Source organism: Castor canadensis, chromosome 12, assembly GCF_047511655.1.
Source record: "Castor canadensis chromosome 12, mCasCan1.hap1v2, whole genome shotgun sequence".
Lineage (NCBI taxonomy): Eukaryota > Metazoa > Chordata > Mammalia > Rodentia > Castoridae > Castor > Castor canadensis.
Genome location: NC_133397.1, coordinates 25865612 through 25890358, shown reverse-complemented (window position 1 = coordinate 25890358; position 24747 = coordinate 25865612). Strand labels below are relative to the sequence as shown.

Sequence of the window (24747 nt, the reverse complement as noted above, 5' to 3'; positions counted from 1 at the left end):
CAAGGTACTGATGGAGGTTAGTAAGAAACTGGAGAGGAGGAAATCAACAACACATAGTCAAGAAGGTAACAGATATAAACAGATACTAATCAAGGCACACACTATTGTAAATTTAAGGACAGTTGAGACAAAGAACATCTCAGAAAACTTCTAGAGAAAAAACAGGTTATACACAAAAGATCACAAGATAAATTAGCTTTGGGCTCCCAGAAACAAGATAAAAACAGAATGCCTGTAAATTTCTGAAGAAAATTATTTCCAACCAGTCACTTATCAACCAAGTATTACATTAGTATAAAAACACTATCATACATGAAAGGTGCCAATATTACTTCTCAAATAATCTTTTTTTTTTTTCAAGAAGGTACTGGAAAATGGGCTCCACTAAAACAAAGGAGTAAACAAAAACCAAGGGAGACTTGAAATACAACAAACAAGACATCCAACATGGGTGAGAGGTCAAAGGAATCTCAAAGATGCTTCTGAAGAAATATCCCAGGACACCCATCCTTAAAGACAAAAGAGGCATTTGGTCCAAATTAAGGGAGGGAGAATCAGAAGAAAGACTCTGAAAGTTGTGCACCCCAAATCCTTGTTACCGAATAAACCACCTTTCTGAGCCAAGTACAGAATGCCTGGGTGAACCTGCCTCAAATTCTAATCTATACTTGGCTTTTTGACCATGTGCTAATATAATTTCTGCTCTCTCTTCCACAGATGACACTCACTTTATCTGCCACAACTATCATGAGAGATGGAAGGACACCATGTACTCAGAAGCAGAAAAAATATTCCTACTGGACAAGCCAACATCTGCAGAGTCCTGCATGATGCCCCAACTGTGGTGAGCCCTGTTTATCAAGATTCATTCATGTATGAACTTGCCCATTACCATCACCAGAAGAGGATCTGCTTCAGTATCTGGGAACTAAATTCAGATGATCATCCAAAGACCTTGTACCTTTGAATGAACCTTCAGCTAATGGAAACAATGTCATAGTATATTACTTCTCAATTTTTTCAAAAAACAGCAAAATAACAAAATCTATTTATCTATCTACCTACCTATTGATCTGTCTGTCTATAGTGTTTGGGGATACATATGAAGGTAGCAAAACTTCAAAGAAAAACAAGGAAATGCCTAACAAAAAGATAATAGTTATGGTGGGGGTACACGGGGCTCTCATGAGGTACTGCCAGTGTTCTATTTCTTAAGAATGGTGGCTACAGGCATGTTCACCAACAATGATTTTTAGACTACCAATGGCCAATCTGCACATATACTATACTTTTTTATTATAGGTTACATTAGCAACAACAAAAAAATATTTTTATTGGTCACCAACCCTGGCAGAAACAGGGAAGGAAAAGAGCTTTCACTTTTGAGTTTGTGTACTTTTACATTACTTTAATTTTTAAAATAAGCATGTATTTTACAATTTAAAATATCTTAATTATAAAAATGTTAAGAACACACTAATTAAGGTATGAGAGAATTATTTGTTTTGGCCCCTAATAAAAATACTCTATTAGAAAAAGCAACCTTTGAGAGTCATTTAAGACAAATATATCAGATAAGTTTATAATTTTTCTAAGACTAATCCAACTAAATAAGCAATATGGTCTTGAATCAAATGCAAGTCAAATGCATAAAATGAAAATGTGAACACTAATGTCAATTACTACATTTATAATAATAGTCATTATTGCAAAGGTTGCCTTAGCAGTAAAAATTTAAATGTTTTAACAGTTATAATAATCGTAGCCTGATTACTGAGCTTATTTAACAATCTGAAGGCATTAGCTGTGCTGACTAGTCAAGTAGTTAAAGACAGATGCTCTTATGCACGGCTCTTCATGTAAGGTCCTCATTCAGACTCAACCACATTGATTATTTTTTTTCACAGACATTAAGTGAAATATTTATGAGCTGATTAATTTACTTTAAATCCACATGTGCATGCTAATTTGCACAGTCCCATTCTGATGAACATGTCTGCATTTTCTTTGTAACTGCTGCCTAAGAGTATATGCAAGCTCTTCTGAGCACCCCACAAGGATCCATATAAGTTTTCCAAACTTGGCATAACATAAACACAACTGTCCTCTTTGATGAAATGTATGTTTCTTTATTCTCAAAATGAAAAGTTCATTTGTTTTTCTTTCGGGTCTCTAAGGGCAGAAGGATCATAGCTACATTTAACATTCAATTCTAGAAACAAAAATTATGGTTATTACCTCTTTAATCACAATTTTTTAGTTTTATTTTCTGCAGCATCATCACTTTTATTATCTTTTTATTATAAGACACTTTAAATTCTTTAAGGAAGTAGACTATTAAACAGAATGTCACCATTAGTGATCTTACTCATCTTTACTTATTAGCAAATTAAAATTAAGAAAATATACCCACCAAATTGGCAAAAATGTGCATTTTGTCTTTTATATTCTAGAATTGTTGGTGGTGCCCTTGCCTGCACAGCTAAAACAGTACAGTCACTTCAGAGGATAAACAGATAAGTGCCAATTATATCAATTTGTAATGTGCCTCCCATCACGAATTCTTTCTTAGCATTTGCCCCAGAGAAATACTCAACTGCATGTACAAACATGTTTCACTGCAGCATTGTCAAATAGGAAAATGAGAAACATAAATGTCTACTGATGGCAGAAGAGCTAAATAAACTGGTACATCCAACGCTAAAAAACACTAGCAGCATTCTAGCAGCTAGAATGAGGTCAAGCTTATTTTCAAAAATGAACAGCTAAGATATTGTATTGCTAACAGAAAAACAATGTGATACTGTATTTGAAAAGGGGAAACCATGACCCTCCAAATCCCTGCTGCTACATGATTAATACAGATAAATCTAGATGGGCATGGTGGTACACATTTATAGTCCCAACTACTCTGGAGGCTGAGGTAAGAGGTTTGTCTAAGCCCAGGAATCTGGGCAACATAGTGACACCCAGTCCAAAAAAACAAATGTAAATGCACAGAAATCTGTACAAGGATGGCTGCCAATGGTACACATGGTCACCTCTATAGGATGGGACAGGCTGCAATTATGAATGAGGGCAAAGGGAATTGAAACTTTCTAAAAATTTTTAAGAAGAAAACACTTCCATTTGTCATTTTTACAGTAAAAAGGAGAGCTAAGAGAGAGAAAGCAGTTTAAGCACAACCAAAGTAAGTCATTTTCCAGTATTTCCTGTATCTATGATCCCACAATCAAAGCAAAAATAATTACTGGGAATGTAGCTCAAGTGGTAGAGTTCCTGCCTAGCAAGAATGAGGCCCGGAGTTCAAATCTGAGGAAAGCTAAAACAAAAAGGCAAAAATAATTAAGTGTTGAAGTAGAAATAACTCAAACCTCTTTACCAAAGATCATTTGCCTTACTCCTGGCTCAAAGGAAATTTTTACAAATTAAGAAGCAGCAAAAACATACATTGAGATAGGAATGATAAAAGTAACTTTGCTAACCTAAAACTACAATGGTACAACCAATGATCCTGGGCCTAACAAAGGTCACTACAAATCATGATTTAGATTGGGCATAGTGACTCATACTTATAATCCCAGCTATTTGGAAGGTGGAGACCAGGACCACTGTGGTTCAAGCCCAAACCAGGCAAAAAAGTTAGCAAGACCACATCCTAAGGAAAAAGCCGCATATGCTGGTGTGTGCCTGTTACCCTAGCCACATAAGAAGTAGAAAGATCATGGTCCAGGCAAAAACCTCAAGACACTGCCTATAAAATAACTAAAGCATAAAGGGATGGAGGCATGGCTCAAGTAACAGAGCATCTGCCTAGCAAGTGCCAGACCCTGTGTTCAAACTCCAGTTCACCAAAAAAAAAAAAGAGAGAGAGAGAAAAAAAGGAAGGAAGGGAAGGAGGGAGGGGGGGAAGGAAGGAAAGAAAAGAAAAAAAAATATGCATCTCAGCTGGGCTTGGTAGTACATGCCTGTACTCTGAGCCTTCAGTGGATAAGAAGGATGGAGAGCTCCAGGCCAGCCTGGACTACGTAATGAATTCAAGGTCATCCTGGGCTATAGAGAATCAGTTTCAAAAACACAACAACAAAAAAATCATCACTCAATTTCCTTCACAGAATCTACCTCCACACACTTGAATTTTTAAGCTCATGTTTTTTGGTTTTCCCATTATGAGACACAGAGTTAGTAAGTTAAATGTATAATTAAAGAACTAAATGATTTGGTGGTGGCATAGAGATTGCCAAAGTAAGCAAGGAGTGACCACAAAATTTGGATGCACAAAATATGAGCCCATAGTTATATATAAAAGTCTTTTGATGATAAATAAAGTTCTAGCAGAAAACAGCTTAAAAAGTTACAAAAAACAGAATGGGTATTTCTGACTACATCCCTGTTTATTTAATCAAAAGTATACTCGTATTAAGTATAAAAAGTTAAAATAATCTGTCTAAATTTACCAAGTTATTTCAATCACTTCATTTAAACAGAATAACCACCAATTAGGGTTACTCCACAATCATTAAAAACTCATATAATAATACCTGCACTATCAAGTACTACCAATCCTCAAAAAAGGTACTATGAAGCATAGTAATATGGAGTCTGTGTCTTCCTATGGCACATCATCTATATGGGGAAGAGGATGAATTTAAAGGAGGGAAGGGTGGGAGAGAGGAAGACAAAAAGCACATATTAAATACAAATTTATGAAAATCATGAAATGTGACAGGTTATAGTACCTAAGATGCCTAGACCTAGAATTAAAATCACTGAACTTTAAATATCTTTTGGTCTCATGAATAATTCTCTCAGAATAACAATGAAGAAAATAGGGAGTGGAAAGGCTGAAAGACCTTACTGTACTTGTAAGGCACAACCAGTTGAGGGAGAAGCTAATATCCCCCACCCCCAATCTCCTGTGATCATTAAAAAGGCATCACAGAAGGCTAAGCCATGGAGAAGGAATTAAGACACAAACAAGGCCTGGGCCTGAAGGAAGGATAATGTTCAATTAACCTAAGACAAAAGACATGAAGAGTCAGGCCTAGTGACATTATTCTTGATGGTATATACTGTATGGTGACTGGCTAGTTATGAAAAAGCTTTACCAAAGCCTAAAGAGTTCTCTTGGATTTTGTTGCCTCCAAATTATTTCAAACTATGAATTATTAACAGCAAGATTTTTTAAATGAAATGTCACCACTATTTTTCTGTGTAAATTACAAAAACATTACATTTCAACAGTTTCCTGTTATTACACAAGGTTTCTCTATAAGACATAAAAGTAAAACCACATTCGCCCACACTAAGTGGAACACTACTAATATGAAACCATTTCAGAAAGGAGTAACCAGTATATCTCCTACCTGTTATTTAAGAGATTACCTTCCCCTTCCAATTACTTATAGCACTCAAAATGTTATACTTATAACATTATAACATTGTTATTACTTATAGTAATATGACCAAAAAACTTCACTCCTAGATACATACATATATATATATACCAAGTGAAATTAAAACAAGTCTACACAAACATGTATATGAATGTTCACAGCAACACTAGTAATAATAGTCAAAAAGTGGAAATAGCCCAAATGCCCTTCATTGATTGAATGGATTAACAATAGTGGTATATCTAACAGTGAATATCATACAACAAAAAAAGAATAAAGTACTAACATGTGCTATAACATAGATGGACATAAGTGAAAGAAGTCAGTCACAAAGGTCCACATTATACAGTTTTATTCATATGAACTGTCCAGAACAGGCAAAGCTACAGAGACAAAGAGATTAGTGTTCTCTAGGGCTAGAGACTGGCAGAATGGGAAATGACTACCTGTGACTGCATAGTATATTTGTAGGGTTTTTAAATTATTTCTAAAATTAGATAGTGGTGATGGCTGCACAACTCTGAACAATCTAAAAACCAATGACCCATATACTTGATAAGTATATAAATTTTGTGAACTGTATCACATATGAGTTATATCTCAATACAAACAAAAAAAATATTTGAGAGATTACCAACACATGAATAATTCTGCCCTGGAGATCATGAATACTGAAGGGAAAGAGAAATTATAACAACCACCTTAAAAATTAGAAATGAGACATATACAAGTATGTTTTCTCTTATATGGAATCTGGAAAAAAATAGATGAAATAGAAGACTATTAGGGAAGAGGAAAGGGACCAGGAGGAAGAGGAATAAGAAAGGGGAACAGGAACTGAATACAAACAAAGTATATTATATGCATGTATGAAAATGTCACATTGAAACCCTTTATTTCATCATTTTGTACAATAAATATATGCTAATTAAAATATTTTTAAATATGCAAATAAAGCCAGAGAAAAGAGGAACAGAAACCAGAATGACTGTGGTTGATACTTTTTTCCTCTAACCTCGTCCCTCTGTTTTCAAATTTGGTGCAAAGAGTATTATTTTTTACATGATAACAGCAAAATCCAAACAAAATTTATTTCAAAAGAAAAAATCAGAAGCTACAATTTCTTATATTAAGGGGCTGGATAGAATCCATCACTAACATACATTATTGAGAGGAGAGTTAACCACTAATGAGAAGTATAAAATTTAAATTATACAATATTAAGGATACTGGTCCAATTTTTTTTATGTAGAATAGCAGATATTCAACCATCAATCTTTTTTCTAATATAAAATTAGTTATATAAAGGCATAAAATACCATTATTTCAAGGGAGCCTCCAACAACTCATGAAATTATAATTCTTCATATTACAATTCTTCAAAATGTCACAAAACTGACCTTATTATCTCTAAGATCCATAATTAAAGGTACCTTCAGTAATAGGTTTTTTCAAATGTATTAATATAAACTAAATGAACATACCAATATTTTGTCAAGTAAAACAGAGACAATAATCATTCTTACTAATTTTTTCTTTTAATAGAGATAAGGAAAATGAAGAAAATAGTTAAATCAGTTTCTCTCTTATAATCTATTCTGCACATGCCACAGGGTAGTTTACCTATAGATATATTCAAGGGTTTGGCCTCTTGAAATTGTATACTAAGTTATACACATATATTTTCCTGCAGAGAAAATACTCAACTCTTGTTAGAGGGATTTATAACTTAAAAAGAATTAAGAAACTACTGCTTTAAAAAAAAACAATTTAATAGCAGCCTAAAATGATCTTCTGCTGGAAACAAATTCTAATGCCATATTTAACTCTTGAGATACTATGCTATAACTGGGTATAGTGGCATACATCTATAATGCCAGCACTTGGGAGAATGAGGCAAGGGGATCATGAGTTCAAGGCCAGCCTGGACTACATACCAAGACCCCATCTCAAAAAAAAAAAAAAAACCGAAAATAAATAAGTCAATAAAAGAAAGTATGCTGTGTAATTTTCGTTCATGAAACAAACTTACCAAGTTTCAAGGCAGTAAGGTGGAACGGAAGATAAATCAAATACAGTCACTAGCCAAGAAAATAACTCTAAAAACCATAAAGTATTAAAGAAAAAGTGGCAAAAGCTACATTACTCATACATATATTATAATCTTATTATATTGTTTTGGCTTGTATTAGGTCTTGTTTCCAAAACATTTGAAGGGTCTTAATAATGTAGAATCAAACTTTTTTTTACTTAAAGTATTTCAGATTGAACTCCACAACCATGGAATTCTTGATGAATGTTACAAATGTTACAAAACACTTTTTTCTGGCTTGTTCTAAAAGACAATGAGTGGGTTTCAGTTCATGTACAAATGTGTATTTTGTGCAAATAATAACAGGGTTAATATCTGGAACATCTGCCCTGCTATTAAAACTACTTCCGTGACCTTCTTTTTCCCTAGACTAGCAAAAATCAAAATAAGTAACAGATGGAAAATGACCCTAGAACTCTGTCCATGTATTTTAAAGTGTTTCATGTAGTATGCTCTTACTATTAACAAATAAAAACACAAATGGAGAACTTAATGTGAATGCCAATAAAAATATTTCATTTGGTAACAAAAGTTCATGAGACGTTAACAAAGGCAACTCATATTTATAAGATTTTTAAAAATTAAAATTATTTATGGGACATGTATTTGTAACCGCTATTTGATGAACAAAAGGAGGTAGTTTTCAGAACAGTATAATGCAATCATTAAATATCTAAAAATTCAATCAATTTAAGAACCATGGATTGGGGCAAGGCTCAAGTGGTAGAGCATTTGCCTAGGGTGTGCCAGGCCCTGGGTCCAATCCCAGGTACAAAAAAAAAAGACACCACATAGATGGACTATAAAATCAAAACGGAAACTCATAGTTCAAAAAGACTTTACAGATAATGGTTTGCAAACCTTTTTTTGGCCATGGAACCCTTTATTCACAAATTTCACCAAAAGTTGGGAGGCGGAGGGTGGAGGGGTGCCCTTGCAATCCCAGTACTGGACAGGCTGAAGCAGGATGCAAGCCTGGGCTACAAAGTGAGTTCCATGCCTATATGGGGCACATAGCAAGACTCTGTCTTAAAACAAAACAAAAATTTCACTAGGAAGACTCATATGTAAAACAAATTAAAAGAAAAAGTGGGCACTTTACAGAAGAAAAAATGAATTTGAACCTGAGATCATACAGCCAGAAAATAGGAGTCCTGGAGTTATGTCTGAACTCCGCCCGTGTTAATATGCACACATCCACACTACCCAGATAAAAGACCCCCCAAAACTCTATTAACTGAGCAGCTGTTTTGTAAAAGGCAGAGTCAGGACAAAGGTATAGGAGCTGGCACTATATCCCAGACTTCCCTGAGTCAACACAGTTGCCAAGAATGACCCCAACATATTACTGTACCTCTGCAGCAAGCAATAATACACAGAGAACTGCCTCACTTAAAGACAAAAATGTTTTCATGTAAATTTTTAGAAAAATCAATGATGCAAAGCTTTATACCTATTCATCATTTAGAGTACTACTGAAGGATTGATTCCAGCTGTACAAATAACATATAACCTATGTGATTCTGAGAAAGTAACACCAAACCCCATCCATCACCCCTCCTCTGCCCTGTTATTCCACACCTTCTTTTCTTCATCTATGAAATCAGACCATTTGGTTTAAATTATAAGTTGGTAGCTCAATGGGCAGCACTACACTCAGAAGCATTCTGAAACTGCTGGGACTTTTTCCTTTGTTTTGTTTTTCTTAATTTCTTTTTCGTTTTTTTTTCCTTATCTTTTAGCATAATCATACCTTGCATTATGCTTTTTAATATTTTCTTTTTATTTCTTCTTCATATCATGGTTAAAGAATTACATCAATTCCTTTTAACTATAGGGTTAAAATTTTCATTAACTAATTTTATTTCAGGACACTTAAAAGAGAATTTGGGTTAGGGAGAATTAAGACTAGGTGATATCAGAAGTTCTTCCTAATTCTATTATTTACTGATCCTATGAATATTTTGAACACTAATAAGGAGACAAAGAACAATGACAGGGTACATGATAGTAAGTGTCCAAGAACAAAAATTTTATTCTGTTTTTGCACTTGAATAATTAAATTTATAGAAAAGCAAGCAATTATATCCTTCCTAAGATGCTATATATCAGAACACAGTGCGTATTACTTAGTAAGATTAAAATGTGGAAAAAAATCAATCTTATACAGTAGGGACTTATTTACAAGTTCAAAAAAACAAACAACAACAAAAAGCTTCCAGGTTGGCAAAGATTCAACCCACATGTCCCAATCACTGATTCTTTAAAAAAAAAAAAAAAACACATTTTATGAAAAGGTTGTGTGAAATAAATCATGAATCATCAGATAAAATGAAACAGATGCAGATGTGGTAATATTCTACTCTACCTCAAAACAGAGAAATTGGTAATATATTCCCCCTAAAATTATCAAAAATGATTAAAATAAAATAAATGAGGTAATGTTCAAAATCCTTATCCACAAAGGAAATAAATAAAAATCAAAGTCAGATTGGCAATCATCAAGAAAGCAAACAACAAATACTGGCAAGGATGTCGGGAAAAAGGAACCCTCATGCACTGGTGATGGGAATATAAACTAGTTCAACTGTAATAGAAATGAGTATGGACGTTCCTCAAAAAAACTAAAAATAGACCTATTTCCCTGTCATTATACTCTTGGGCATATATCTGAAGGAGTATAAATCAATATGCAAGAGATACCTGCATACTCATGTTTACTGCAGCTTTCTTCACAATAGCCAAAATGTGGAATCGGCCAACATCCCCAACAAGTGATGAATGAACAAAAAAAATATGGTAGAATATTATTCAGTCATAAAGAAAAATGAAATTATGCCATTTTCAGGAAAATGGAGACCATCATGTTGAGTGAGATAAGCAAGTTCAAAAGGACAAATATTGCATGTTCTTGCTCATCTGTGGAACCTAGACCTAAAATGATGGTGATTGTGATGATGATGACAACTATGGGACATGAATGTACATGGGGACTGGGGGAAAGGAAAGGATCCTGAGGGTGAAGAGGATAGAACTATGCTGTATCTATACATGAAGACAGCATAACGAAACCCACCGAACACTGTTTGAAAGAAGAGGAAAGAGGGAGAGGGCAACAGAAATATAACAGAGGTGTGAACTTGTTCAAGGTACACTGTACACATGTGGGGAATAATCACAATGAAATCCCCTAATATTATTAATGTATGTGATTGAAAAAAAATTTTTTAATTAAAAATAAATATTAACTAGGTTGAAAAAATGATTAAAACACAAAGGTGATGCTTTGAGGATCTACTTTCTAATGGGGCAGTGGGGTAGGAACATGGTTCAGATATCAAGAGGACATGGTATTTCTTTACCAAGCCATCCCAAAAGTTATTGTAGACTATATTTTTTATTGTTGTGCTAGGTGGGGGTACATTGTGATATTTACAAAAGTTCTTACAATGTATCAAGTATATCATACTTGACAGACTATATTATTTTAAAAATATATTTTTGAAAAATAAATAGAATACCTGCTATAGTTATACTCTCTCTCTCTCTCTCTCACACACACATACACACGTGGGTGTATATTTGTATTTATTGGCTTGAATTTACATATATCATAACATTTAATTATCATAAAAACCCTTCAAGGTAGATATTGTCTACTTATGAGGAACATGAGGCTAAAAGACATTAAAAATAACACAGGGATTTCTAGAAATCAGGACCATGTGGAGCAAAGTCTTTCAAAAATAAGCCTAAAAGTCTGAGTAAGGAAAAAAAATTGTCAAAAGTTACATAAACTTGACTCTATAGAAGAGTCTAGCTATGATTGACCTACTGACTTAACATATGACATTATTTTTTTAAGTACCTGGTTCCTATATACATTAATTACTTTTGCATGTTATAGTGGTGATTTTTCTTGTATTTAATCTTATTTGACATCATGTTTAAGATATTTATTCAGTCCATGTAGAAATGGAAAACAAGACCAGTGGCTACCCAGTGGTAAGAAAAAGATGTTACTATAAACATACAGAACAAGTTTTCTGGAGTGATGAAACTCTTCTGTATCCTATTTGAGTTGGGTTATATGAAGCAGCAGAGACAGAATTTAAACACATATCCATTTAAGTCCATATTCTGTGCTCTTTCCAATGAAGGTCTTTATATTTATGTAGCAAAAATTACAGGCAGGCAGAGAGAAACATTCATGCAACATGATGAAGACAGAGAAAAACACTGATGGTGTACCCAAAGAAACAAACTTAAGCCCAGCATGGTGGTACACACCTGTAATCAACCCCAGCACTCTCAAGGAGGCAGAGGCAGAAGGATCACAAGTTCAAGGCCAGCCTGGGCTATACAGCCAGACCCTGTCTCAAAAAAAAAAAAAAAAAAAGAAGCAGAACAAACAGAAAACTTTGTAACACTTACATTAACTTAACTTTCACAGGTATACACCTAAAGACAAAACTGCAATTTAGCTTCAACATGCTTGGTACAAAATTTTCCTTCAAGGTTCATCTTCTTTGGATGCCACAGTCAACAGTATACTTTCAACTCATGAAATAAAATGACCTTGTAAGAATACTTTTATCCTTTAATAGCTCTTTTTTTAATGTAGACCCTAATGAAATATCCACAAATTCACCTTTTAAAATCATCAGTAAGTTCTTTTGGTATATTAACATTAAAAATTCAAGTTACTATAACAAAGTTAGACTTTACAAATTTTTTTTACTGCTTTCTAAATTTCTTGGTGAGATCCATGACCTGAAAGTCTATATTAAGCAATCAGAAAGTCCTTCTTAAGTCTCTACTCACAAGCATTTCTAACTCAAAAAGGAGAAATTCGCTGAGTATCTACCACCACAATGCGCCAGACATTACTGAGTTCTCTTGAAAGTGTCTTGTTCCATTAGGCAATCTCAGCACCCCTAGGATGGGGATATCCTTTCAATTTTACAAAGAAAGAACATGGGGCACAGCAGGTTAAAACAAGTAGCCTACAGAGGCTAAGCTAGCAAAGTAGTGGAGTCAAGATAAGCCAGAGCTTTAATGTAAGAGTTACGTTTTAGTGTGGCCTGTCAAATAATGGTGTAAGTTCACAATATGTGGAAATGTATAAATGAAAACAACATAGTCAGTGGGAAATACTGATTTGTCATCTCTAAAAATAAACAACTATCAAGTACTTTCTATGTGGTATAAAATTCTTTCAACCGGAAATCTGAGATAACGCTAACAAGACAATTTCATGCACTGGATTCAACTAGTAATAAAGAAAGCAGTTCTTTAAGTATTTCTTATTACCAAGAACTGAAAACACCTAGAATTTTACATAAGAACATAACTAACAGTGCTGTCCATCATATAAGCAGAAATTGAAAGGTAATATATCTTTGAAATTATATATTAGATAATATATGTTTTCACTCATGGTTCCTTCCTCATTACTCCCTTCCCAAGGCAATCCATAGGAATTATTTTCTCTTCCCTAAGGCAAGTCATCTTCCCTGATCTTTCTAACTTGGAACTGGCCATAAAGAAATTCTCTTGCCAGGCTCTGGTGGCTCACACCTATAATCCTAGCTACTCGGGAGGCAGAGATCAGTCTGGCGGTTCAAAGCCAGCCCAGGCAACTAATTCACCAAACCTTAACTCAAAACACCCATCACAAAAGGGCTGGAGGAGTGGCTCAAGGTGAAGGCCCTGAATTCAAGCCCCAGTACTGCAAACAAACAAAAAAAAAAACAAACAAACAAAAAAAGAAATTCTCTCATCATAGGTCTTAAGATGTTCCTCATTCTAAGGGGGGCCTGTCCATACCCTGGAAGAAAGAATGTTGCACAGAGAAGTCAAGAAAAATCCGAATAAGCAGGACCTGGTGGGTTCTTCCCATACCAGTCTACTAGCAAACATGCCTATACAATGAAGTCTCCACAAAAGCACAAAAGACAGGGTTCAGAGAGCTTCCAGAGAGCTTAACACTTAGAGGTTCCTGAAGGACCATGCGCCCAGGGCAGGCATGAAAACGTCACACTCCTTCTCACATCCCCTGACCTATATATGTCATCTGGTAGTCTCTGTAATCTTTTATAAAGAAACAAATTAATTGAACCCAACAACTATATGCTAGTTAGCTTTTCTGGTCACTTTAACAAAATACCTGAGTAAGCAGAGACATTAAGGGAAGAAAGATTCCTTCTGGCTCATGGTTTCAGAAATATCAGTCCATGATGGCAAGGAGGAGGACATGGCAGAGCAAAGCACTGCTCACCACATGGTGGCCAAAAAGCAGAAAGAGAATACCTGCCCTATCCTTTATCCCCTTTTATTCCATCTAGGCCTCCAGCCTATAGGATGCTGCCACCACCCACATGAAGGGGGATTTCCACCATACTTTATCTCTGGAAATACCCTCACAGACACACCGGGAGGTGTTTTTTACTAATCTCCTTGGTGTTTCCCGATCCAGTCAAGGTTAATAGTCACAGAGGGGGCTGTCCGAACTTCAATTTGTAGCCAGTCAGGACAAAGCAAAGGTAAAACAACCTGAGACTTGCACCTGGCACTGAGTGGCGTGAGGAGTGTGGTCTTGGAGACGAAACCTCTGTCTGTAGGATCTGACATTGTCTCGGTGTCAGATCTGAAGCGGATTAGAGGATTTCCAGATGCCATCTGCTACAGAACTAATTGCTTACCTGCTGGAAGGAAGAAATCCCCACATCGTTTGGGGTCTTCTGTTTTGACTATTGTGGTATGAGAACAGAAGGAAAAAACACACACTATTTTTCTGACACACGGTATCATATATCCCAATTTTTTTTTGTTCCCCCAGCTCTATATTTCTTAAGGAGTACAAATTCCTACTCCTAGAACTCAAGGCCTTCCACAGTCTGGACCTAAGTTAAGTTCTGAAGTTCCCATATTTGGCTTCCTGCCATTCTACTCTAGCCGCAGCTGAATTCTTTGCTGACCAAGCTCACCTGATAACTCTTTATATCTAAGTATTTGCTAACATACCCCTTCACTCCACCTAAAAACATTCGACCAACCCTAAAAGACCAGCTTCATTCTCTCCCCTACTATAACCATTTCAACACTACTAGTTCTAATCAGTTTCCTTCTTTCCCAGGAACTTCTATAAGACTTACTTTTCCATTCAGGTATATAGTGGTATTCTATTAAACACACTTACCTCATTATTTTATTCAATAGGTGTTGTATCTCCAGGACAAGGGCTTGTTAATCTATTCTTTATATCATCCATAGCATCTAATACCCATTGGGTGTCCAGAAAAAATTTTTTAAAGTTTAAGTTACAAATGAATTTGACAGTATTTAAATGTGTGATATACATTATATAAATACCTAATGTGTGCTCAACCTAGACTTTTCTTTCAAGAAAGGAAAAAAGTTTAAAATAAGTGCTTATCATTTTGCAATTAAAGCTTAGATGATAGCTTCTAGGCAATGAAAATCCAATGACAAACTCTTTTTGACACCACTTATTTAAGTTCTAAAATTTAACTGGCCATTATTTTCCCATATGTATTTTTCCATGAAAGTCTAGGCAAACATTCCATAACATATAAAATCTGTGGGCTAACAATTGTGTCACAAACACAATTGTTAATTAATAAGCTAAAATTACGGTACAAACAACTACATTATAACTGGTAATTTAACAAAAATTATTTACAATTAGGAAATTAGATATAAGCCTACAAGCAAAATATAAATGCAAGCCAGTACTAAGGTCACCTGCTAAACTGAAAAAAAAGAAAAAAACAGTAGGTTATACACAAAGTATGGTACTAAATTGTAAGATTCAGAATATAGCAAATAAAAAGAGCATCTAGTTTAACAAGGCAATACAATGCAATTGTTAAAAACATAGGCTGTGAAATCAAACTGAATAGACTTGAACTAACTCCATTGCTCACTACACTATGTTGCCTTAAAAACAAGTTAATTTCACTGTGTCTCTATCAATAATAAGTGTCTATCTTAAATGTTATCGTTAGTATTAAGTAAGTATATGTAACGAGCTTAGAAGAATACCAGGTACATGGAAAGTACTCAGTAAATATACTACCACACATAGCACAAATATATCCATTGTTTCAATTAACTTATTTTACCAAACATTTCATCCTTGGCCAATAAGACACAATACATTTACAGATATACTGAGGTTTATCAGATCTGTATTACTTTTCCTGCTTACTTCAAAAGATTAGTTTCTTGCCCACAGGAACCACACTTTCTTTCTCCCATTTAGGACTCTCAACAATAGCACTGCCTAAAGGAAATATAACACGATTTTAGAAAAGTAAAGATGCACTCCAAGTACAAGGCCCACCTGAGTTCAATCCCCAGAACTGCACAAAAAAAAAAAAAGATAATAATAAACTTAATTCAATTTATCTAAAGTGCTGTCATTTCAATACATAATCTAAAATAAATTATTAATATACTTTAATAAACTTTGTGTGGTGGCACACACCTGTAATCCTAGCTACTCAGGAGGTAGAAGCATAAAGATCATGGTTTGAGGCCAGCCTAGCCAAAGTTATCAAGACCCTACCCTAAAAACAAGATAAAAACAAAAGGCTTGGTGGCATGGCTCAAGTGGGAGAGCATTTGCCTAACAAGGGAAAGGAGAGGAGGGGAGGGAAGGGGAGAGGAGGGGAGGGGAGGGGAGAGGAGGGGGAAAGCCTTTTTCCAAAAAAAAACAATACACTAAGTTTTCAAAATTGATATGCATTTTACATTTACTGCACATCTGAGTTCACACTAGCCATATCAAGAATACTTAAGATCAGAGTGAAGCTTAATACACTTTTGCACACTTAAATGTAATACTGCATACTGATAACAAGTTAAACCTACAGAATTTCCATACTGTATCAAAATTAATTTGATTAAGAGATGTTACAAAAGAATTTATAATTTGTGAGCTAAAAATCTTAGACTTCACCAATAGGAAGCACTTCAAACACCTAGTTTCTTCAAACTCTTTATTCTATAGATGAAAACCCCAGAGAAGTAACTTGGTATAACAGTTGGGGCTCCAGGAAAAAATCCTTTTTGAGTCCTAGGCCCTCATACAATGAAGTATATTGCTCTTCAATACCAGGCTAGTCCCTAAAATTAGCTGAAGCCTGTGGTCAAACTAGCCAGAACTGAATCCCAGCTCAGCCACTTAATAACTGTGAAACTCCCAACCTCTTACTTTCCCACTGGTAAAAACAGGGATGCTTAGAGCAGTAACTATACATCAAGGGGTTGCTATGAAGTCAGGTGAATTAGTACATGTAAAGTCCTTAGAACAGCAATTATTACACATATCCAATAAACATTTGTAATCACTAGTTATTAAAAGCACGCTGATATAACTAGATTAAGATGTACCTGTTTAGATTCAGACACAAACACTTCATCTGAAATATAACAGAGTGGCCAGCTTTTTTTTTTTTTTAAGTGTAATGGTGGGCTTCTTGTACACAACACCTGGAGCCCTGACTGGCTGTCCCAATCCAGGCTGAGGCCATGGGGTAAAACAGACCAGAGGAGAATTATCCTTTCTTCCTTGACCAGATGACACAGTGAGTTCTTTCCCATGTCCTCTTGCCTATGTGGTAAGAAGCTATGACACAGCTCTATTTCTACTTGGAATGGAAACCTCTCCATTTCTTCACCACTGGGTCCAGAAAGGGGAAAAAAAAGAACACTAAATTAGCTTTTATTTTACTCAGATCTTGGGGGCTTTATTCTCTGTAGAAGGGAGGAGAAAAATCTCATTGCCAGAACTACCTCTGAAATTTAAAATCTGTCTTTAATCAGATTAAGATCCTTACTAACGTCAGTTAAGTTAGTGGCAGAGCTAGGCCTAGATCTATAATCTAAGTGTTCTCAATTTAAACTAGGATGAGGTCACTTGATAGCATACCAGTGCAACAAGGGAAGACTGCTCAGTGGCAAAGAGCAGTTCAGACTGAAAGAAACTGACTTGATGATATAATACAAGTTTAGTCCATAATTTTAAACAGAATAGCAGAATCTAAAGAATCTCCTTAAGGTCAAGCGGAAGCTGCCTTGAATGAGCACCATTTGTTAATTCCTAGTTCTAGAAAAAGGGCCCGAAAATCCATGCAGTGTAGGTGGGTGGGATCCAGATATACAAAAGAAACGGGTAACAGATACTAAAAATTATTTCCAGAGAAACAAAGCAAATAGCATTTAAGAGTCAGAATTTAAAAAAGAGATGCAGGGAGACAGCCTAAAACAGCCAAGTTGTTTTGAATATAAACTATTAAAAGAAAACAGAATATGAACTTTAGTTTTGTAGAAGGGAAGATGGGAAGGAGAAGATCCCAAGGTCAGTGATATCAGGCAACTGCCATGTTAATGAGGGATGTGGCTACAAAATCAGCAGTCTCAGTTGCAAATTAGTTATTACTGAGCATGCAGCCAATATGAAAGTATAAATGCATAATAGTCTACTGTTACTTTAGTTGCAAGCTATGAAGACTGCACATACATGACCAGATTTTACTGCTGGAGATTTTTAAAAATTACAAAGTACTCCCAATAAAGATTTATTAATATTTGTGATTACCATATTTCAGTCTCCAGGCCATCACATACTTCATGTGATTTTCTGTAACAGCTGCATTTCTAAAGACAGCAGAAAGAAAAGAAGGGTTTTCCCCTGACTTGATGCTAAAGACTTCTACAGTTTTGATGGGTTTTTGTTGCTGTTGTTTGAAACAGGGTTTGACTATGTAGCCTCAAAGTCAAGATCCACCTGCCTCCTAAGTGCTAGGATTACAGGTATATACCACCACCACCCCCAGCCTGGTGGTTTTCTTTTTAATAGCTTTGAGATTCATATACCATAAAATGCACTCGAAGTGGCTAATTCATTGGTTTTCCATATATGTAGAGTAGTGCAGCCAACCCACAGTCAACTTAGAACACTTGCATCACTCTCACCTTATGGTAAGGAACACCTGTGATTCCCTCTTCTTAGGAGTTCTTTCTCCAGGTAGCCACGTGGTTTCTGCACACCTGGTTTAGGAGGTCTTAGATCAAAGGTCAGTTTCTCAGAAGAGCCTTCCCAGACCATGCAATGTAAAATAACACCAACCCTATGTAACACACTTCAATTCCATCTACATGGCCCACTGCCTACCCACTCCCATCTTATTTCCTCACCTTCTGCTCACATTCACAATTCCAAATGCTTTGTTTTCTATAAACTCCGAGAGGCAAAGATTTTTGTCTGTGTTATTTACTGTTACACCCCCAGGCCTACAATATACTTGTAAAAGTTTAATGTTTATAGAAGAGAGGAAGGGAAGGAAAAGAGAGAAGTAGCTTCACTATTACAAATATCACTATCTTAGATTCGCTCTAATTTATTAACCTACAAATTTCTGTAATAGTGTTCTCTTTTAAAATGAAGAAAGTCTAACCAGAGAAAACTAAAATAAATAAAGTTAATTATATTTAAGTCACTACAGACTCACTACGCTTTAAAGATCAATTTATTCATTTATTTGCAGTTCTGGGGTTTGAACTCGGAGCCTTTACCTTAAGCCACTCCATCAGCCCTTTTTGTGATGGGTTTTTTTGAGATAGGGTCTCACAAACTATTTGCCCTGGCTGGCTTCAAACCACGATCCTTCTGATCTCTACCACCTGAGTAGCTAGGATTACAGGCGTGAATCACTGGTACCTGACTAAAGATTTATTCTTAACTTTTATGTCCTCTGGTCTTTAAGCAGTGCCTAAGCTGTGTCCCAGGAGGAGTATGAAAGAATTACAAGATACTTTCCTTCAAAGGCTTACTTTCCTTCAAAGGCTTACTTTTATGTGACCAAGGCAAATTAAATGTGCACTTGATTTTTTTCTACCTTCATTTTTAATTTTTAAAAAAGTGAATAGCAAATCCCCATCATACAATTTGGGGAGAAAAATGATAATCTAAGTAAACTATAACAGTCAGAACTAGCTGTCTCCTAGAAGAAGTAGTGTTATTAGAGTAAGTGTAACTGAGGTAACAAAAAAGAACCAAACATATAATGGCTAACAATAGCTCAGTTCTTGCATATGTAACAGTCATAGGACAGGGAGGAGGAACAGAAGGCTTGGGTTCATGGGGTAATGCTCTTCCCCAGAATCATTCAGTCATTCAGTCAGTCATCTAAGCTGCTTGCATTGGGTCTCTCCATTTCCCTGGTTCACATCCATCCAGCAAAAAAGGAAAGAACATGGAGGAACACAACATACCACTTCCACTCATATTCCTTTGGCTAGAACTCAGTGACATGGGAAACAAGAACTACTCCAGGCACAAGAAGAAAAGAAAAACAAATTCTGGTTGACAGCTGGTAGTCTCTGCTACAAGCAGGATTCAAAATGAACCATGAACTAGGAAGGAAGGAACCACAAGAACAGAAACAAACAAGTCAAAGCTAAGCAACAGTATGCCAAAAGAGTGAGAAGATAAGTCTGACTATATTCTGGTGACTAGTGAAAAAAATGTAAGGTTAGTTAGGTCAATGGTTCCCAAATGCTAAACTGAAGACTATTTCCCAAATTTTTACCAGTCTACAATGAAGTGAGAAAAATAAGTGCAAATTCATAAATTGTTAATAATGCTAAACTAACATTATTACTTTTTTTGATGGTACTGGGTTTTGTTTTTTTTTTTCTTTGTGCTATTTTTTTTCTTTTATTATTCATATATGCATACAAGGCTTGGGTCATTTCTCCCCCCTGCCCCCACCCCCTCCCTTACCACCCACTCCGCCCCCTCCCTCTCCCCCCCACCCCCTCAATACCCAGCAGAAACTATTTTGCCCTTATTTCTAATTTTGTTGTAGAGAGAGTATAAGCAATAACAGGAAGGGACAAGGGTTTTTTGCTGGTTGAGATAAGGATAGCTATACAGGGTATTGACTCACATTGATTTCTTGTGCGTGGGTGTTACCTTCTAGGTTAATTCTTTTTGATCTAATCTTTTCTCTAGTACCTGTTCCCCTTTTCCTATTGGCCTCAATTGCATTTAAGGTATCTGCTTTAGTTTCTCTGCGTTAAGGGCAACAAATGCTAGCTAAATTTTTAGGTGTCTTACCTATCCTCACCCCTCCCTTGTGTGCTCTCACTTTTATCATGTGCTCATAGTCTAATCCCATTGTTGTGTTTGCCCTTGATCTAATGTCCACATATGAGGGAGAACATACGATTTTTGGTCTTTTGGGCCAGGCTAACCTCACTCAGAATGATGTTCTCCAATTCCATCCATTTACCAGCAAATGATAACATTTTGTTCTTCTTCATGGCTGCATAAAATTCCATTGTGTATAGAAACCACATTTTCTTAATCCATTCGTCAGTGGTGGGGCATCTTGGCTGTTTCCATAACTTGGCTATTGTGAATAGTGCTGCAATAAACACAGGTGTGAAGGTGCCTCTGGAGTAACCTGTGTCACAGTCTTTTGGGTATATCCCCAAGAGTGGTATTGCTGGATCAAATGGTAGATCAATGTCTAGCTTTTTAAGTAGCCTCCAAATTTTTTTCCAGAGTGGTTGTACTAGTCTACATCCCCACCAACAGTGTAAAAGGGTTCCTTTTTCCCATATCCTCGCCAACACTTGTTGTTGGTGGTGTTGCTGATGATGGCTATTCTAACAGGGGTGAGGTGGAATCTTAGCGTGGTTTTAATTTGCATTTCCTTTATTGCTAGAGATGGTGAGCATTTTTTCATGTGTTTTTTGGCCATTTGAATTTCTTCTTTTGAGAAAGTTCTGTTTAGTTCACTTGCCCATTTCTTTATTGGTTCATTAATTTTGGGAGAATTTAGTTTTTTAAGTTCCCTATATATTCTGGTTATCAGTCCTTTGTCTGATGTATAGTTGGCAAATATTTTCTCCCACTCTGTGGGTGTTCTCTTCAGTTTAGAGACCATTTCTTTTGATGAACAGAAGCTTTTTAGCTTTATGAGGTCCCATTTATCTATGCTATCTCTTAGTTGCTGTGCTGCTGGGGTTTCATTGAGAAAGTTCTTACCTATACCTACTAATTCCAGAGTATTTCCTACTCTTTCCTGTATCAACTTTAGAGTTTGTGGTCTGATATTAAGATCCTTGATCCATTTTGAGTTAATCTTGGTATAGGGTGATATACATGGATCTAGTTTCAGTTTTTTGCAGACTGCTAACCAGTTTTCCCAGCAGTTTTTGTTGAAGAGGCTATTTCTCCATCGTATATTTTTAGCTCCTTTGTCAAAGACAAGTTGGTTATAGTTGTGTGGCTTCATATCTGGGTCCTCTATTCTGTTCCACTGGTCTTCATGTCTGTTTTTGTGCCATGGTACTGGGTTTTGAACTCAAGGCCTCACGCTTGTTAAGCAGTCACTCTACCACCTGAGTGACTCCATCAACCCTTTTATGTGTTGGGTTTTTTCAATATAGGATCTAGAAAACTACTTGCTTGGATTGGCAACTGTGATCCTCCTGATCTGTGCCTCACAAGTAGCTAGGATTACAGGTGTCTAGCTTATTACTACATATTTATAATTCAATTCTATTATATATGTGATCATGAAATAAAAATATTATGCTTTAATACCTTATAGTAGAGAATATTTTTAACTTGTCAGGTAAGGCTATCAATCATTTGTTCTAAGATAATAACCATTCCTGACTACAACAAATTCAGTCGTTATCCTACAAGCAATGGGGATTTACTTTTACTTTGCAGATTATTGTGTATTTTTAATGCTTTAGTATTTTCTAACAAGCCCATATCGTTTTGGAAATTAGAAAAGAATTATTACTAAATAGTCATGAAAGTTTAAATATTAAGAAACAGGAGTTTCCTGAGAGTAAGCAGAAAGGCTTACTAGCCAACACATACAAATTACACTCAAAATGCATACTTAAAGATTGAAAGAATGTAATTTATCTGAACCCAAATTCAAGCTCTTGAATAAACATATAACATGCATGACAAATACTAAATACAAAAAGGGTGTTTAAGAAGGCAATTAATTAGCAAACTATACAACAATCTTCTACAGCATTAATCAAACCTTCCTTTTCTAAAATAACCACTATAAACTAAAAATGGTCTAACACGCTATTTTTCTAATTATTTATTATGGGTTAGAGGAGGAAAATGTTTAGTTGATATTGAAATAGTAATAAACACAATAAAACTTTATGCTAGAAAAATTCAAATATCAACATTTGATAATATAGCCAAGAACAGTGGTGCAAACATGTAATTCCAATACTGGAGAGGCTGGGGCAGGAGAACTGGGAGTTCCAGGCCAGCCTAGGCTATATAGAGAGACCTTGAATCAAAAATAAAAGGGCGGGGGTGGGGGGCGGGGAACCTTAACAATGAAATAAAAATAAGAACTTTATTTGTATTATAGGAGTGTTGAATTTAAATAATAAAAAAGTGCACATTTAGGACCAATGGAAATATGAGTTTATTAAAGGCAGAAAGCTAATTCCTAGTCCAATAAAACCAAAGTTCTATTTTTTAAAAAATCAATTCTTTTATCTTCCCCCTACAAACCACTTAAGGTAAGTGCTTAAAAAGATGACACTGCACACAGCATGCCTCTTTTAAAAGACTTCAAAAAATTAAAATGGCGCACATTCCATTTACTGGAAACCTAGTATATTGCTTTAATAAGTTCCAAACAATCATGTAAATGTTAGCCATACATCCTTCCCATCAGTTTAGAATTATTCAGCTGTGGGAGGACTAAACCAAATGAAGCCAACCACACATGGAAAACATCTGCTGATAATTTCTACAGTTAATGATTTCCAATAGTAGTATGTATCTCTTAAGATGCTTTCCATGGAAAATGTTCAAGGAGTTATTGATGAAAGATTAGACTAAATTAAGTAGAATTATTATCAAAAACCACTACTATCAAGTATTATCCTGTTAATGTTTGGATAATTTAATTAGTTAGGTTCTGAAAAACTTTTTAGTTAAGAGAGAGTTACTTTTTTGTTAAATTTAACACATACATACCATTACCATAGTAAAATATCTGAAAAGTTACTTTTACAAATAAAAAGAATTTTAGGTCACTGAAATTTATCACACATTTGGAAAAATGAAATTTAATAAATAGCTTGATTTAACTATTTTAAAATAAAACTACTTTTTAAAAAAGGACGCCTGGCAATTATGTTACTGAATGTTATTTGTACTCTCATATAAATGTACACATAGTTAGGTACTCTGATCACATCAGTTTTAGTCATATTAAAATTTCATGGCTAAGATTTATAAAATGGGCAGCCAAACTTTAGCTTTACCCTAAGCTCTGATCAAAGAAACTCAAATTATATTAAGGATCTTATTCTTACAATATTCTTCTAGTGCTATTATCTTAAAATTACAATAAAATAATACTTGTTAATGGTAAAGTTAAGCATTGTATGACACTAATAATTTTAAGTAAGAGTCTCAAACTAAAGTCACAGAATATAATGAGTTAGCAGACTGGAGAAAAAAGCATAATTATTTCCAAATGAGACATGTACCGTTCAAAATAACTGATTTGGGAAGGCTACATGTAATACTTACTCCAACAATGCTGTCCATACTTGCAATATTTTTAGAATTCCTTTTTGGGAAATCCTTTGAGCTCATCCTATTCATTACCTTTGATAAATGCTAACAAATCTCCAAATATGGAAAGTGCATTTGAGTTTTGGAGGCACTTAAAAAGTCCCATGAGGTCTGCTATAGAGAACATGATGGCACATCGAACAGGGTAATCTACATTTGGTCAAAAGTAAAATATAAACATAAGAAATGAGATTAACTTACCTAGGAGGCAAACCTGGAACAGTAAATCCTTCCAAGATGGCTGGGAGCAATATTTGAATATCAACAGAACTCAATCCTGCAACTAAGCATCCAGTCCAACACTCTCTCATTATACCAACGTAAAAGAAACTGCCCCAAACTGCTAAAATATTTAGTGGCAAACTGGGACTACAAGGCAGTTCTCCTAAATCGTCATTCAATATTCTTTCCTATATAATACACTTGTCTATATACTTTAAGGCTTGAAAAGAAGGAAGTAAAATTGTCTTTAAAATCCATTAGGGATTTTAGTATTAAATTCAAAGTAGGGAAACTAGAAATATCCGAAATTTTGTTCATAATACACAATTTGATTTAAACACACATCTGACCACTCA

The 24747-nt window shown here is 35.2% G+C and overlaps 1 protein-coding gene across 14 annotated transcripts in view; it reads right to left on the bottom strand.

Annotated features, from left to right (window-relative positions):
* Positions 1-24747, bottom strand: part of Lclat1 (lysocardiolipin acyltransferase 1) — a 155227-nt gene that overhangs the window by 94528 nt on the left and 35952 nt on the right. Inside the window, exon 3 of one of the 14 annotated variants that reach the window (XM_074049426.1) lies at positions 18493-18567. The exons of the other annotated variants lie outside the window; for them this stretch is intronic. The gene's annotated coding sequence lies outside the window, so the exon portion shown is untranslated. The remainder of the gene's footprint in view (positions 1-18492; positions 18568-24747) is intronic. 14 annotated transcript variants of the gene reach the window in all.